Source organism: Gavialis gangeticus, unplaced genomic scaffold (assembly GCF_001723915.1).
Source record: "Gavialis gangeticus isolate Ggan-Ray unplaced genomic scaffold, GavGan_comp1, whole genome shotgun sequence".
Lineage (NCBI taxonomy): Eukaryota > Metazoa > Chordata > Crocodylia > Gavialidae > Gavialis > Gavialis gangeticus.
Window position 1 is genome coordinate 3,840,917 of NW_017728983.1, and position 17,545 is coordinate 3,858,461.

Consider the following 17,545-nt stretch of genomic DNA (forward strand, 5'->3'; position numbering starts at 1 on the left):
ATTTCTAAAAACTAAAGCACCTTGCCCCAGGTGGGTGAGCCAAGTAGAGGGGGTGAGATACTGAGAATCCTTACACCGTGAATGGGGAGTGGTGGTCACCTCTGAAAAGCAACCCAGAGCACCTAGGCTCTGAACAGAGCTAGCGGGTAGGAGACGCTGAGCACAGAGGTGTTGACTCATGCCAAGCCTCTGAGCCAGGGCTTAACACTAGACACCTTGTCCACTTAGGGCCCAAGTCACTTCAGGGCTTAAGACCAGTGGTGCTACTGCTTATGTCGTGTCCAGTAACCTAGTACAGCAACTGGCAAGCTCTTCAAGCCGTGAACTGGAACAACCCAGCTCTGGTTCGATGCAGGCCAGGTGGCTTCTGTGGTGCATCAGTGGTGGGGGGCTCTGCCTGAACCTACAATGGGGCCAGGCAGCTGGGAGCTGTGCCTGTGCTGCTGCCATTTCTCCCAGCCCCCAGTCTTCAGCAGGGGCATAACTGCAGTTTCCAGCTGGTGGGGAGCTGTGCCAGGGCTGGGCAGCTGGGACCTGCATCCGTGCTGCTGCTGCTTCTACACCGCAGGTGTGGGGGTGCAGGGTGGGGAGAGGGGAGGAAGAAGCTGTGCTCATGCCACTGCTGGGGGAAAGCTACAGAGCAAAGGGGAGAAGCAACAGCACAGCTAGAAGTTACTGCCCATTGCTTTGCTCTGGTGTGGGCATGGGTGCAGGTATAGGCAAAGCCCAGGGCTCTGTGAGCCAGATCCAGTGTTTCCATGGGCCAACTCCAGCCTGTAGCCATATGTTGCTGACCCCATGCCTAGTAAATAGGAAGCAGGGGACCTGAGTTCAGTTTCCTCCTGAGCCTGAGAGGATTCAAACCTAAGTCTCTGTAGTCAGAAAGGTGGCCTAACTACCAGGCTATAGAGCAGGCAGGCTAGGGCCACTCTCTACCCCTTCACTTGAAGTCAGGCAGCCAGGAACGGGCCAAAAGGAGGCCAAGTAGAAGAGCGCATGACTCCATGGTTTAGTAATGAGGGGTGCAAAGGGGAGCCAGAGGCTCCTGTTACCTTAAGGAGAGAGTGGCAGACAGAGATTGCTGCATGGGGCCAGCAGCTGGGTAAAAGCCAGCTGCCAGAAGGTAAGTAGGCCAGCAACATCAGGGGTAGGAGATATCCCTGGGCAGTGACTATCAAGGAACCAGCTGCCCTACAGTAAGCAGCTAAGGGGCAGGCATCTAGGCAACCCAGAAGTAGATGCTGCAAGCAATAGGGCTGAGCTGCAGCGAAGGATTGCAGGCTAGTCATCAGGCCAAAGCGGAAACCCCTGTGTGTGGCCAGATAGCTACCTGACAGGAAAGGGTGAGCTTGCACAGGAGAGCAAGCAGGTACTCTGGCCCTGCGGGCAGCAAGGAGGGGAGCTCCTGAGGGCGATGGCTGCAGGGGATGGACTGGCTGGTGCCCAAGCTGTCCCAGAAGGGTGCAAGGGAAGAGCTGAAGGGGACTCAGCTTGTGGGGAAGCAATGACCCAGCATGGGGATGACTTTTGTCGTACAGCTGTTGTGCTAGGGTTTCTGTTCTAAGCTAACCGGACAACCAGGCTGTGGATATGCGATCAGTGTGGAGGCCACACAGGGGTGCCTGGCAAGGCACTCAGTAGCAGGCAACCTAGCCCGGGGTTAGGGACCCAGAGTGCTGGGGCCGGTGTGATGAGTTAGGAGCTGGGAGAACTAAGGCCATTGTCAAGCCGCCCAGCCTGGGGTTGGGGACCCTGACGGCCGAGGGCTGAGGCATTGAAAGCAGCCTGGCCTCGGATCAGGAACTACAGAAGGCTAAGGGAAACTGTGCCATGGCCAGGAGGACTAAGACCATAGCAGGCTTAATCCATGAGGGCTAAAGCCAGGTAGAAGGGGAGGGTACCCCAGGAGCCAGAGTGGGGGCAGGGGCCAAGTGCCCACCAGGCACACCTGGACCCGTCTCAAGGGGGCTTCCCAAAAGGGAGACATCTGGCCAGCAACATAAGGGAGGGGGCTGACCACTGGGCTGTTTTGTACAGTATGGGCGTTAGCACCATCCCCAGCAGCTGTGCTTCTGAGTGGATGTGAATGTGAGTGCCATACCTCGGGGCATTGCAGTCCAAAATGGATGTGCTGAATAAGCGTGGCTGCCAAATGTACTTAGGAGCAGCTGGAGCAGGACCCCCCTGGATCGCTCTTTGAAACCCAGACACCAACATTCCCCTGGGTCCTGTTTAGGTGCCAAAAGCACTGGTCTGTATTTGGCCCTTAGCCTGACTGCATGCCCCAGATCCAGGGACCATAGTAAGCCTCTGCCTGCCAGGGGTGTTGTGAGGAGCTCGGATAATGAGGTAGCAGGCACCACAGAAGCATTTTGGATAGAGAGTGGTTAGTTCCTCCTGCAAACAAATCAAGAGCCATTTTCAACTGCTCTGCAAATCAAAGCCAACCACAGCAGGACTGCAGAGCAGGTGGGGATATGCTTGGCAAGCCCTCTCCGGGCACAGGTGGTCTCTTTCAAAATGAGAAATGTTGTCTTTGTGAAGAGCAGAGGGAGAAGCTACCATGGCACTAAAGGTCTCCCATGACCTCAAGCTGCTGACTTTCTCACCATTTGATTGCTTTGAGGCAAGGAAAAAGAAAGGTGTATTGTTTTTTTGTTGCCGCCGTCAGAATTTCACAAATTAATACAGAGGAGAATCAAAGGGACATTTGAACGGCTGGTGTGACAAGGGACAAGGGCCAGAGTTCACAAGTCGATTAAACAAGGTCTCCTTTGTTGGATGGGAAGGCGGTGTGCGTATGTAGGTTTTGAAATAGAATAATGCCGGGGGGGCGGGGGGAGTGACAAAGGGAGACACTTTTGGCTGTGCAATCTTCTGTTTTATGACACAAGGAAGAAATCTGAAAACAATAACTGCCTAATCCTGAAAGGGCAGGCCCTCTCCTGAGGGAACCAGGCATCACTCATTGACTTTAATGTGGCTACGCTAATTTACACCTCCAGAGGATCTGGCCTATAGGTTTTTACTTCTTTTCAGTGAAAACATACCAAGAACTTGGTTTACTTAGCAACTTTATTAAGGGATTCTTGAAGCATTCTCAGTCCCATAATACAGGCTTGAGTGACACTGAGTGACACTCTGTGGCCTTTGTTAAGCACGCTGATAGTATCCTATCATTATCTGATTTGACCATAATATTTCCTTCTGTCTTTAAATGTTAAAATGCTTAGGGCCTGTCTGTACCACGTTGGAAAGTGTTTAGCACTGCTGCCATGATAACACACCTTGCCCACTAGATCCCACTCCATATGTCCTGCATCCTGAAGAATGACACATAGTCACGGTTAAAGCAATGTCAGGCATGCTCAGCTCTGCTCTAATGAGCATGGGTGAGACCAGGAGCCGGAGAACAGCAGTGGGCGCAACCTGATCAAGCACCGAAATGCAGCTCTGTGACATTTTTTGGCATTTGATATGTGTCATGTGAGAACAAGTGAGTGGGGTGTGTTTTCACAGCCGCATTGCCCAGCACTATCTAACAAGGTGCAGTTATGCAGGGGACTTTTGTTTGGCTTTTAGCAAATCTAGCATTCAAGAACTTGTAGATACAACAATAAAAGATTTGCTTTAGCTCATGTGCTTTGAATGTTTGTTCAAGTAGTGTTGTCAAGTTGTCCCTCCCGAATCTTTCTTTTCTGGCAGGTGAGGGAAATAAGATCATTCTGGAATGAGCAGGTTTCTGAAATCTATTTAAACTCGACATTGTGATTCCACGGACTTAACTAGGGAGGCAGTTGCTTATACCACATGTGGCTTTCTAAACTGAATTTTTAAACTCGTTCATAGTTTCATAGTTGGTAGGGTTGGAAGGGACCTGAGCAGGTCATCAAGTCCCCCCTGCCATGGCAGGAAAGAGTGCTGGGGTCAAATGACCCTGGCAAGGTGTACATCTAACCTCTTCTTGAAGACCCCCAGGGTAGGAGCCAGCACCACTTCTCCAGTGTTCATTTCCACACTGGAGGGCAAGAGAGGGTATTAACATAATACAGTAGGTCCAAGCATCTCTTATAGGGGGGAATGCTTGTTGGCTCTCAGAGAAGGAGGCCATAGATGAGAAAGCCGTAATCCAACTCAGCTGCATCACAAGGAGTGTCCCCAGGGGCTTATCTGGAGGCGTGCATCGGTTTACAGAAGTTTGAACTACGAATCCCATAGGCGGGAAGGGAAGACCAACGTGCTAATGCACAGATTGGAGTGAAGTCACATCATCCCCCACACATCCTTCCTGCCGCTGGAAAAGTGTGAAAGTGAGATTTTAACAACTGCAAGTTCAACTTGCCTGTGACAAAGAAAAGTCAAAACTGAAGGAAATCCCAGCTCCTTCATTTTTTTTTTCTCAAAAGAAAATGAATTTTTGAACGGGAGAAAAATGACTTTCAAGTACAGCACATGCAAAGAATTAAAAAAAAACCTAGTGAAAACTGCAGATAAAACCAAATGTTTTACAGTATTTTCTTTCTAATGTTTTTTGTCTCCTCCCTTCCACATTATCATGCCCAGCTTGGACCCCACTGCCAGGCCAGGAGACTATCAGATCTGTGCTTGGAGACACAATCTCTTCTTCCAGGCTCCAGGGGAAAGCTATAGCGGTGTCACCCACTCCCCAGGGCCTGGGGCTGCAGGGAGGGACATGGGAGCAAGAGGAAGGAGGAGGAGGAAGGGACTGACTCATTATTCTTTGAGGGAAGGGAATGGACAAGCCAGGGTCCTTGGGCTTGTTCCCGCTGCTCCTTCCCTCTCAGTTCATGTGAAAATGGTGCTGTCTGCCCTCCCCGCCTAAAAACTCTTGGGGGCAGAGGGAGGAGCTCTGCCTGCCCCTTCCTACAGCTTTGATTGGCTGCCCTTCCCCAGAAGGAGGCGGGGCCAAAGTGTGCAGGTGGGCTGCACGCTAGCACCAGGTGTGGCCAGAAGCAGGTGACTGGCAAGGGATCATTAAGGAGGCATCCAAGCACAGCGCTGCACTGCCCAGGGTGGAAGAGGCCTGGAAAGGCACAGAGAGGGATGGGACAGGAACAGAAGGAGAAAGTATTAAAGAACGGGCTTTGCAATGGCAGCTCAGAGCCAGCCTGGCACACTGACACCTTGTCCCCATCCTGACTGGCAAGGATGCCACTATGGACTGTTACTAGTAGCCAGTGATATTGCAGTACCGAAGCAGCCTTGCTTGCCTTTCCCCCTGGTTTCTTTCCCTCCAAGCAGTGATGGGTGACTAATTAGACAATCCCCTCGTGCTGCTGCAATAGCAAAGGCATTGTCTGGATGGGCGCGATGGGGAGGACTAGCTGGCTAATTTTTTTAATCAGAAATTCCTTATGCAGATGCCATTTGCTGTCTGGGATTTTGAGTGTCCCGGTTGTTTTCATGGGGCGCCATTTGCTTTATTGGCATGCAGCCTTTACATATTCATTTGTTCCTCCTGCAAGATCCTCTCTCCGCTGAATAACTCGTCTCTCTTGGAGGCGCTGGTCCAAAGCCCCTTGGAATTGGTGGCAGGGCTTTGGATCGGGTCCAGAGTGCACAGCAAGTGAAGAAGCTTCTCTCGAGCAGTAAAATCCCTTTCTCCCCTGAGACAAAGCTTTTGTTGGGGAGCTGCAGCCTCCAGCAGAGAATGCAGCTTATTGAGAAATCACCAGTTAAACTCCGAGGCCTGGGCGAGGGTTGTTGGTTTTTTTTTAAAGGTGCTGAATTCCAGCTTTCTAGAATGGAAGCTTAATGTTCCGTATCTAATTAGCAATTTTCCCTGCACCTGCCCCTCTCTCTCTTTCTCCCTCCCGTTCTCTGTAGTCCTTCTGACCATCTGCTGTCTCAGAGCCAATACAGACAGCAGCAGCTCCGTGTCTGGACGGCTGGGCACATGTGTGTCTTGGAGAGAGCCGTTAGAAGACAAGAAGGGGCTTATTTCAGATTCATTTATCAGTGCCCCTGGAGAACAGCAGAAGGGCTGATGGCCAAGTACGCTCCTCCCCACCCGGAGCTTTTATGGTTTGAAATGCCCTGGGATATAGCCTGAGCAGTTGCTTGGCATCTCTTTGTCAGGGCAGCCTGCTGTTTGCATGGAAAAGGAGGCCACGGCAGGGCAGTGGGCGTTCACTATTCAAAAGCAGAGGCTAAAAATGCTCTGATGACAATTCTGGTTGTTGAGTTGTCAGCCCTTGGTCTGAAAGGCCAGAATGGGCACCCATAGTCAGGACTGGATTACCAGCACAGCTTAGCACATTGGAGGATGAGCATTCTTGAAAGTGTGGCCCTTATCTATGTCGGTGACTCTCAACCAGTGTGCTGCAGCACCCTAGGATGCCGTGAGATCCTTTCAGGGGTGCCATGGGGTGCCATGCAATGTCAGCACTGCTGGGTGTGCAAACATTCACAAGATAAACCCAGAGATTTCAAATTGGAATCCACAGTGTTCAAAATATTCTGACCTGTGGTGGTCTTTCTGAGTTCTGTGCAACAGAAAAATTGCTCTATTATTCTTCTGTAGTCAAAAAAGAAATGAAAATGACAAGCTGGCATTTTCCAAAGGGTGCCTCAAGTTTAAAAACCTTGAGACCCACTAATCTAGGTGTTTACATGGTAACTGAACTCTTTGCACAATCCATCCCATATGCTGTATGCCCCAGGGGGGAGGGAGGGGCAATGGAGATGAAAATATTGGGGTTTTATGGGCATGCCTGCACCGCCTCTGCACCACAGCCCATCTACTCACCCCCACTCCACCCCTGCCAACTCCCCACGATGAGGCAATGTTGCCACCATAGTGCACATGTCCAGCACCACTGCCAGGGTCCCTGTTGAAACCATATCTATTGGCACACACTTAACGCTCTAAGGCAGCTGCATTGCCACATTTCCAGGAGCTGGTGTGCACAGAGCAGGGGTGGCGCATTCTTTAGGATGGCACAGCTGCGCATGACATGGAGAAAGTGAAGACATGCCCAACAAGTCTTCATGCCCTTTCACTTGGGGGATGAAGGAGGCCGGATTGTTCCAGGCCTGAACTCCGCATCCTCAGTGCAGTTGGCATCAGGCTCTGCCAGACTGGAGTGCAGAGCATATAGTGACTCAGGGCGGTCAACTGACAAGTTAGTTGTGAGTCTCATGCTATGTGGGGCCAGATCCTGTTCCATGTTTTGAACACCTGAGTGACTTACTGTTCTTCCCACGCTTAAAAAATGGTGGGTGAGTTCTCCTCCTCACTGCTTTTTTGTGACTTTGTTTTAAGACTAAGAGGAGGGTATGTTACAGAGGTGGCTGCATTAGTGAATTTTCATGGGCTTGACCAGGGGGAATAGGATTACACTTCTGCATCTAATAAATGGAATAGGATCTAGCCCTTGGTGTTTTTTTTCAAGGCTCCTGCTTCTGGACTCCTGTGATTATGTGGGAATCTCAGCCTTTGCTTAAAAAAAAGTTTAGCTTTTGTGTTTGCAGGGAAAAGCTTGAAAACATGAAACCTCAGGGCACATAACTCTAAAGTACCATATGTGTGTGTGCGCACACACACACACACACACACACACACTATTGTTAATGCTCTCATGATTTACACCATTCTCATAATTTTCAGGGACCTTACTCTTGGTTTTTACATCCTGGGTTTGACAATACCAATGACCTTAAATCACACAGCAAAGCAAATGCTATAAGAAGCAAATCCTTTGCACTGCATCTCTCTTGGGGTCAGTTCTGACTACTAGTATCACTTCTGTTCAGGGTTTCCATCAAACCCTAAACTGTTTTTCAGCTTCTCAAAGGAATTTTGTACTAATTGAATGCTCCTCTTCAAAAATCTGCTCTTTTTCTCTGCAAACATACTTCCTTAATAAGTTAATCCAGTTCCAGGGGAACCCACTGTAGCCCAGCAAGGAAGAGCAGAACAAGTCATCCTGATTCTCCCACCTTGTTGGAGAGGTTGGTCAGTAATGGTCATTATTTCACACTGGAAAGGAGGAAGGATCACAGAAATAAAACAACAGCTTTCTAAGGAAGCAGAAGCTGATTGCGTGGTGGAACAATGTTGGCATCTGTTATCCACCAATTTATGGGCTGAATTTTCAAAGTGACTCATACTCCAAAAGCTGGGACTGAAACGTGAGTGCCAGAGTTTAGAGTCTCTCTTAAAGATAGGGGCTGACAGCACATGTTCAGTAGGACACAAAGCTTTGCACACATACATCTGTGCTTCACAAAGATCTGCTGAGCATGAGTAAAGCTGCCATCTCTCCCAAGGGGTACAAATGGGATTATGATGCGTGCCAGAGCCAATCTGACTGAATGACCCAAAAGAGCTGAAACCAACCACGAAGAAAGCCACAATTTGGCTAAAAGCCACACTTTCCCTTGCTGCACAATTCAGCAACCTCTTTTAGGAGCAGAATCTCACATCCTTAGAAATGCCTTGGTACTAAGCTTGCAATGAAACCATATGGAGTTAGATGCCTAAACACCTTTGAAAATCTAGGCCTGAATGATGAGAACCATAGTGAGCTGATCACTGCCAAAATGAGTTCAGTATTCCTGTTTTGACGGTGGCCAGACCTGGATGTTTCATGGGAAGGTGTCAGCAACCCCTAAAGAACAACTTGGGAGTAACTGGAATGACCTGGCATAAAGCAGGAGGCTTTTATATATGCTTGCATGATAAAAGGTATCTATGGATGTTGGCATTATCTACGTTGCATAATCCACACACCCACGGATAGACATATCCCATGTGAATTTGTCCAATTTTCCTTTGAACCTACTTAAATCATCAGCCTCTACCACATCTTGGGGCAGTGAGTGCTACAAGTTAATTTATTGATTTCTTAATGGCAGCAAGTTAATTTCTTGTGGCAGCAAGTCCCACCTGCTAATTACAGGCTTAAGGAATGAATCTCTATTTGTAATGTGTTGCCTTTCATTCTCATCAAATGTCCCCTCTTTCTTGTGTCATGAAAAAGGGGGGATGGGGCACCCTGTTTGCTGCCGTTGCTGCAATCACAGTACTAACAAGCACTTGGTACTTTGTATAACGTTATCATGCTCCCATTTATTTGTTTTTAATCTAACATAGGCTTGGTCTCTACTGAAACATTTTTCCAAGAGCTCTGTAGGGGCCCTTTTGTTATATCCCTAACTGACACAGCTGTGCTGGAGGGAAAAAAATGGAAATGTAGTTACACTGGAATGTTTTTCTTCCCAGAAAACCTTGTACTGTTCCAGGATCTGGTTTAAGCAAAAAAGCTCTTTTTTTAGTATATGTTCCTGGGGGTTGTTTGCCAGCATACCTGCAAACCCTAGAGCAGACTACCTCTATAGTAACAAATCCAGAGACTGAGGAAATAGGTGAGAATCCTTGGGATGGATTTAAGCACAAGGTGCAGAGAGAAAGGCGAGTGACTTAATTTGGAAAGAGGGTCTGATTTTAATCCAAGCTGGAGATTCAGGCTATGGTTCTGGCTGGTTCTTTCTCTGGACTTGCTTCCAACTGACCTGAGAAATACTGAAATTAGAACTGCATTTCTCTTCCATTAAGCAATGTTTTGTTCAGTGTGTTTTTGGATCATCGTATATTTGCCTGGATACTGCTACGCCTGCGGTTAAATCTCCCCAAACATCATCCATGACTGGGCATCGTAGCTGTTATGCTAATTTATATCATCACCACCATCATCATCCTCCTGTCTTGGCTAATCCCCATCATTTACCCTTTCCTCTCAGCTCATTTCTTCCAAAAATGATCACGTAGCTCATGAATTTCAATGGCAGCTAATGTCAGGCCCTGCCTACCCCTGCGCTGTTTTTAACGTGGCTCTTAACAGCCCTTTCTGTACTGGCCAAATGCTAGCCTGCTAGATTGCAAGCTCCAACTAACAGCACAGCCCATCTTTCTGTTTTCTTCTGTGTTTGTGCAGTACCTGGCTCAGGACTGGAACACTCCCCTGTACTGCAGTGCATGCAAATAATTATAGCGATCACAGGTCGGTGCCTTTCTAGCCAGGAAAGTGCTCTGTCCCCAGTAGTGACGTGAGGATGTATTTCCTCCAGCCAAACAGAATCTGGCTTCACCTTCAGCCCCCCTATTATCAATGGAGAGGTGTCAGATGCCACTTGCCATGAGCAAGGCGGTCAAAATCCAGAGGGCTGAGGTGCCCAGCGGAGGTAGGGCAGAGGAGCCGGGTGGAGAGGGGTGTGAGAGCCCCTTTCCACTCCAAAGGGAACTCCGGGGTCCTGAGGAGAAGGAATGGCTTTCTCCACCCCCCTGCTGGGATAATAGGGGCCGAAGGGGTGGAATATGCAGTGGGGGCTGCTTCAGGGAGGGAAGGAGGGAGTTAATCTTTGACCTGAGGTGAGCAAATTGCTGCCTCTTGTCCCCCTTTGTATTGTGTGGGGAAGGGCAGAGGAAATAGCTGCATTCCAGACATTGCCATGTCAATGTAAACACCACAAAGGCGGGGTGTGGGGGACTCAGGCAGACAAAGAGCTTTGCCTCCCCTCTCCAGCTTTGTGCATGCAGCATTACTCCTCTCAAATTATTATTCTCTATATGACAGTAAGGCCCAGAGGTCAAGACCAGGGCCTGTTGCCCCCGTCCTGTGCAAACACATGGTAAGAACCAGCTCTTGCTGCCAGCTCTGTGGATCAGACAGGGAGGGGGACAGAAAAGAAAGGGGCAGTAGCATGCCCAAGGTCACACAGCACCTCTGTGGCAGAGCTGGAAACAGAACACAAGTATCCCAAACCCCAGGCCAGCACCTGAGGAAGCCATGGGACCATGCCACCTCATGTTGCCACAGGACTGCAACTCTGATGTGCACAGATGAGAATAGGCAAATTCAGGCATTTTAAGCACTGGGTCTGGCTCCGCATCAGCTTAGGTGACCCCAGCACTAAAACCCCAGGATCTGTCACAAGGCTGTCTACACTAGTGCACCTACCATTGAGATCAACGGTGGAAATTTTAGGGGAATGAAGTCAAGCAGAGACCCCTCTGAACTGCACACCTGGCAAAGCCATAACCTCTTCCCTATTCCCTACCAGTTTTTACACGAAAGGAGGAGCAGCCTCTCCTCAGGCACGATAGACACCAAGTTTCCTCTCTTTGGAGTCAACCCTGTATGTGCCTCGCATCAGGGCCCAGTGCCCACTGTGCCAGTGGGTCCATCCTCCCCTCCAGGGACCACAGTAGATGGTGCCTTGGAGATGGTCTAAGGAGGCTCAAAAGAGCAGGGCTGGCATTTCAGACACTCCTTAGTTTTGTCATTTGCTCAGCATTTGGGGCACACCATCAGAGGTCTGCCTTGGAAACCCATTGACCCAGGAGAGCTCTGCGGAGTGGCAGAGAGGATGGTCCGTTCACACTTCACAGATATATCCCAAAGCAGGAACGGGTTATGGCCTCCCTGCTTACACCACCTCTCTGGATTTGTTTGGATGCCTCCTTCATGATCTCCCAGAGCACACAGCGATAACAGAGAATGTGCAGGCCACACTGAAGCAGAAACTTATGGGAGGGAGCAATATCTGACATGCTTTGGCCTTGCATGGTGGGAGCCAGTAAGCTGCATGGCAACATGTGCAGCTGGCCCTGGCATCTCTGCCTACTCTTGGATGCTAGAAGGGCCATCTTAAAGCTGTTGGAGAACCTGGACATAGTGCTGACTGGGGCATCTACACATATAAGCATATGGCAGCTATTGAAGGAATTGTGCTTGAATGTATGTGCAGGTGCATTTGGATTTTAGTGCATCTGTGTGCTCATAGCTTGGTTTTCTCTTCATTTTGTGCCCCTGAGTGTTTGCATCCTGTGTGGAGACACAGAATACACATGTCACCCTTCAGCACCGACAGGTGAATCTTGGGGTCCTTCCAAACTGGGGACCCAGGGTTAAGGTCTCTCAGGACCTTGCCTTGAGATGGCACTGCATCCTAATGAAACAGGGGTAACCTGAACCTTTAGTGATGTCTTCCTACACTCATCTGTCCATCTGACTGGGTCAGGTGACCAGTCCTGCATCTATTAGTCTCAGGCTCCTTAAACCTCTCCATAGATTGGCCTAATTTGCCAGGCGGTCTCCAGTTAGCCACCTCCTCTTCTAAATGTCCAGCTCCACTTTCCTACACTCCTAATTAAATACTAGGTTTGACTGCATGAATAGGTTGGGCACAAGACAGCAGAGCCAACATGAAACAAAACTCAATTTAATGTTACAAGATTTGGGTTTTTGGCTGTTCCTCTTTTGCATGCATCCTTGAGAGCTTCCAGGCTGCCCAGTGAACAAGACATTGAAATAGGAGTCATACCTCCTGCTTTCTATTGTTGGCTATGCTGCATCATGTTCAGACAGTCATTTCATCACCCAGTGCCTCACTTTGTCCATCCGTTGATACTCGCCCATCTTTGTAAAGTGTGTTGAGATCTCTGGATGAATTCATCTGTAGAAATGTTAATGACTAACTTGTGTCTGAGCTGCTAATTTCAACAAGAAGAAACATACCTTTATTCTTAGTGCCAAATATTCACTGCTGTCAGTTCCTCTTGCTTAAGAACTCCAGGTCACTTTGCATTCTGGTTTCATCTTCCTAAGTGTTCACTACCTGCAGGTGCCACTCAGAACTGATTGTGCTGAAGCATCTGACAGACAAAGGTATGAAGATGCCATTCATGTTGCAGCAAGGAACTTGATATCATTGCCTTTTAGGTTAGGTTGGTGAATAAAAATGCACATAGCCTCTGGAAATCTGAAAGAGGTTGGGGACTGAACTGCAGACAACTCCAAGCATCACTGCTCATACACTGACTGACAGATGCTGCAGCAAGGCGATAAGGACTGTCACATAGACCTAGAAGTTGGCAGCAGACTGTCAGCAATCTGAGAATTACAGTCTGAGCACTGCCGCAGTAATAAATAATAAATTTACTTATTGCTTATAAGTCACTTAGGGCCAGATTGGCAAAAGGGCTCAGCCCCCAGCATGCATTGAGCATCTGGAGCTCTGCTGAAAATCTGGCCGCTTATTTGGGTGCCTAATTGGAAGCTGAGCACTTCTGAAAATCTGAACAAACTGCTTCCTATTTCATTAGGTCCCTTATTCATTGCTGTTTCAGCTGAGAATGTGAAGTCCCTTTAAATCCACTGCAGCCCCCAAGCATGCATTGACATGCACCCAGTGCTGCTCATTTGAAGAGACCCTTTCCCCTGCATATTGTATTTTTAAAGAGCTGCCTGCATTTGATTCACTGCAGCTCTTGCTCTTGCATAATCCTCTCCACTAGTGCCAAGTGCCTTGGCGTGCTACCGGCTCACAATGGCAGTGTTTTACACCCTCTGTGCATGAGTGTGGATGATTTCATGAGATGACAGGGATAGCTACCTTCTGCCTAGAGGATTTCTCTCTCTCTCAGATTCCCCTCACAGAAGTGAATTTCTACCAGCCCCATGTTGAGAAAAGCAGGCAGTGAAACCCCTGATAAGATCATGCCAGATAGGATCACTCCCCTGGCTAATGGCGTCAGTGTATTCCAAACCCCTTCCATTATTGCCTGGCAGTTGATTCCCTGACACGATTACATCTGTTGAGCTGTCTCGTTTCCATAGGGAACAATGGGAAGCTAAAAGGAGAAAGGGTCCAATTACCAGGCTGAGACGTTATTGTGTGGAGGCTGGGCTGCATGAAGAGAGCATGCAGCTTTCTATACAGCCAGTACTGCACATTGTGCTCAGCACACCTGCAGCTGCTGCAGTATTGCCCGTGATGGCTTGTAGCCGGAGGCCAAACAGATGGAGGGAAATGGAAACCCACTCTGCTGAGTACAGGTCAAACACGGGCTCCTTCCCCCTACCATCCCAGCCTTTGTCCGTGGACCACATTGCAGTCCAGTTCTACCTTGCTTCCCAGCTGTTATTGTTCCAAGGAAGGACCCGGGGGAGGAAATCGTTCCTAAAGTGGCTTAGATCAGCACCTGGCCCCAGCCAGTGCAACCTCAGCTGGGAAGAGGAATCAGCAAGTCTGAACATATCTCATCCAGGATGGTTAGGGTCTGATGAGGCCAGATCCTGGGCCGGGGGAAATCCATCCTGATTTACATCCATCCTGGCTCTGCAAATCAAGCTCTATTTCCCCACCCTCATCCCCTCTACTGATTTCCCCCTCTAGCTGAAGGAAAGCAGGCTTGTCTGCACAGGGGCAAGTCCGGAAGGAAGTGGTCTGGTAGGCCCCAGCTAGGCCAGCACGTCAGCCATGGGGATAGCGCCACACCAAGGGCCATGAGCACAGCTTGGCTGGCATGCTGTGCCCTTTGGAAGCTGTTCCACAGTCAGGAGTTTTTAAATGCCGCTCCATAGTGCAAAAACACATGAGCAGCGCCTGAGTCAGCCATGCTGAACACCTGTCTCCAGACATGCTTTCAATGCCACGGGCCTTTCACTCACATTCAAGGGCCTGCATGGCAGGGTGATGGATTTCTGTATGTGCATGACCCACTCCCTTGCTTATAGTCCTCTCTCCATTCATGAAGGACTCTACCTGCTGCTCCCTTTAACGTGCCGTGGAATTACAGATGCAAAGCAAATGGAAAGAGAAAAATCTGTCTCCTACAGTGTGTCTTCCTGTCTGGCCTGCCATATCTGCCGCCCTCCCTCTATCTTTCTGGTCTCTGCCCATGAGCTCAGTGTGATAGCCTGTCACAAAAGGTATCCCCCTGTCCAGGGGACCGGACAATAGCACTAATGAAAGAAAAGGGGGAAAGAGTCCCAAATGGCCAAGGAATGGTCAGGAAAGCAAGGAGAGTTTCTGTTTCTGTGCCTTATAACTGGCCATCACCTTTCAGATGGGGGCAGGGAGGGAAGGGGAAGCCAAGAGGAGAATTGGGAGGGAGCGTGAAGAAAGAGCAGATGGCGAAGGCAGGTTTTTATCAGGCTTGTTTGGTATTAAAGACAATGGTGTGTCTCTCAAAGCTCTGATTAAACAAGGAGATTTATTCTCCTGGACAGCTGGCAGGCAGAGTCTTAACACCCCCTCAGCAAACACCCCCCAGGCAGCCGCAAGCTCCCTGCCACCTCCTCACACACAGCAGGCACGCCACCGCCAGCTGCAAGCTCCCTGCTATCTCCTCACTCACAACCCACACAATACCTCCGGCCCCAGGTTCAGCGCGGCTGCCTCCCGCCACTCCTCAGACCTCCAATACAAAGCTCCGTGTGAACGATGCGAGTGCACCTACTCCTGCCTTGGTCTTAATCTCCATTCACAAATACGGACTCAGCACCCCATCCACCAGCCTGCAGTTTTCATCGACAGACACCGGTCCAGCGGTCAGCCCATTGACTCATGCACACATCTGACAGCAGTACGTGTTCTGGACATGCACACACACAACAAGCTGCTACCAGAGAAAAACCACGAGCACAAGTGACTCGAGTGTGTAGCTTTCCCTTGCTGCCAGCTGTCATAAATTTAGTAGTTCAAGTCTTACCAGAGTTTGAAGTTTCTCAAAGCCCCAGCTCCTGGAGTCATGTTATTAAGTGAAAATCTCAGTTTTTCCATTAAAAAATAGGGCGTTTCCTGCCTTGTTGGTGAAGATTGAAGTTTGGGCAACTTAGAAGCTCGGACACCAAGAGACAAAAAAATCCCCAGACATACTACTATCGCATTTTTAAACTTACAGTTTTTAAGCAAGTCTCATGAGTTATGTGGGCCAAGATGGTTCTTGGATGTCAAGGGCAACCCCTGCTTTTCAATGTGCATCCCAGTGAATTACCTTCTGGGTCGGTATCCCGGTGTTGCCAATCCTCCTGATTTCATTGTGAGTTTTTGAATGAGGCAAGAGCTCATTTTATTATCTGAGGCCTTACTTAGGAAGAAAATGGCCCCTGTCACAGAATCATAGCAGCACCGGGGTGCCGGCAGGGACTGCTATGATAAAGATTACCAGACACTTTCCGCTCCAAACCCCGCTCTTTATACAACCCTCGTGTCCCCAAACATTCCCCCACCTGGGTTGACATTTCTGGGACACGGCTGATTGGGTTGATGGGTTGTGTTGTAACTCATGCTGGGTGAACATGACTCCTTGTTGTCTCCTCATGGCTACTCCAAGAAGTTTATGAATTAAGTGGGGAAGGGAATGTGCATTTCCAGATAAGCAGCATTGATTTGCGGGCCCAAAACTCCTCTGTCCTGATCTGCTCACCTGCCATAAAACTTTTGGCAAGTCGCAACCTGTCTTCATGCCTCTGTTTCCCCTCTAAGCGCCTGCCTAGCCTGCCTCTTGAAATGATCAGCTCTGCAGAGCAAGGACCACCTCTTTCTAAGTGGACGGCACCTGATGGGATTCATCCCTGGCTGCTCCGGCCACAGCAAGAACAACACTGCCTGCAGCCTGCATAGGGAGTGGAGATGGCCGCTGCAGGGGAATAACAGCTGCAAGCCAAGCCGATTAGGCTTGAGATGCTTTTTACACTAAACCTGCTGCCTCCCTTCTCAGTGACTACACACATGGAGGGTGCGAGGCCATGGTGTCCACTGGAACATCTCCCATTAGAGGGACGGGGCATTCTGCTTGCTGCCTGCAATGCTAAAACCCTGGAGGCAGTGGATCCCTTCCCCTGATACCTCCCAGAGAGAGTATGGATGAGGAGATCCAGCACAGGATCTACTCTAGCATGTCTTTATTCATCACCAATTCTGGTAAGACACCAGGGTCTGCAGTGCAGTCATCATCCCCACTCTCCTGTATGGATATGAAACATGGGTGACTACCGCTGTCACCTCAACAGCCTGGAGGGGGATCACCGACACTCCCCCACATCACCCAGGAAGATGGCCGTGCCAGTGCCAGCATCCCATTCTTGCTGGGCCTGCATCACCAGCACAGAGTACCGTGGCAGGCCACAACCGCCAGCTTCGCTGGGCTGGACCTTGTGCGCGGATGCCTGACTCTGGACTCCCAAAACAAGTGCTCTGCTTGTGGCTTAGTCCCGGCCTGCAAGCTGGTGGTGGGCTAGGGTGGCCATCAGAAAGGACAGTCCGTTTGTTCTCTGTCCTGTATTGATACGAAACCGAACTCCTTTGTGTCCTCTATTTTTGTCTTGAAGAGAAAAACAGAGGACATAAAGGTGTTGGGTGCTGTATCAATAGCGGACAGAGCAGCAGAAAACCAGACTGTCCTCTGCGATGGCGGGCAGAGGTGGCACAACCGGGCCAGGCGGAAGGCAGACCTCCAGACAACGTGTGCTGGTGGAAAGACCTGGGGACAGCCGGCCGGCACCCGGCCGAGCCTCAGCCCAGCGCCAAGCCCTGGAAGTAGAGGGGGAAGGGGAAGAGGAAGGAAAGAGCGAGGGAAGGGGAAGGAAGGAAGGGGGCAGTGGGGAAGGAAGGGGAAGGGAAAAGAGTGAGGGAAGGGGCAGGAAGAGGAAGACGAAGGGAAGGGAAGGGAGAGCCCCGCAGCCCGTTGCCCAGAGCTCGCCCCGCAGCCGCGGCCGCAGCCGGGCGGGCCGGG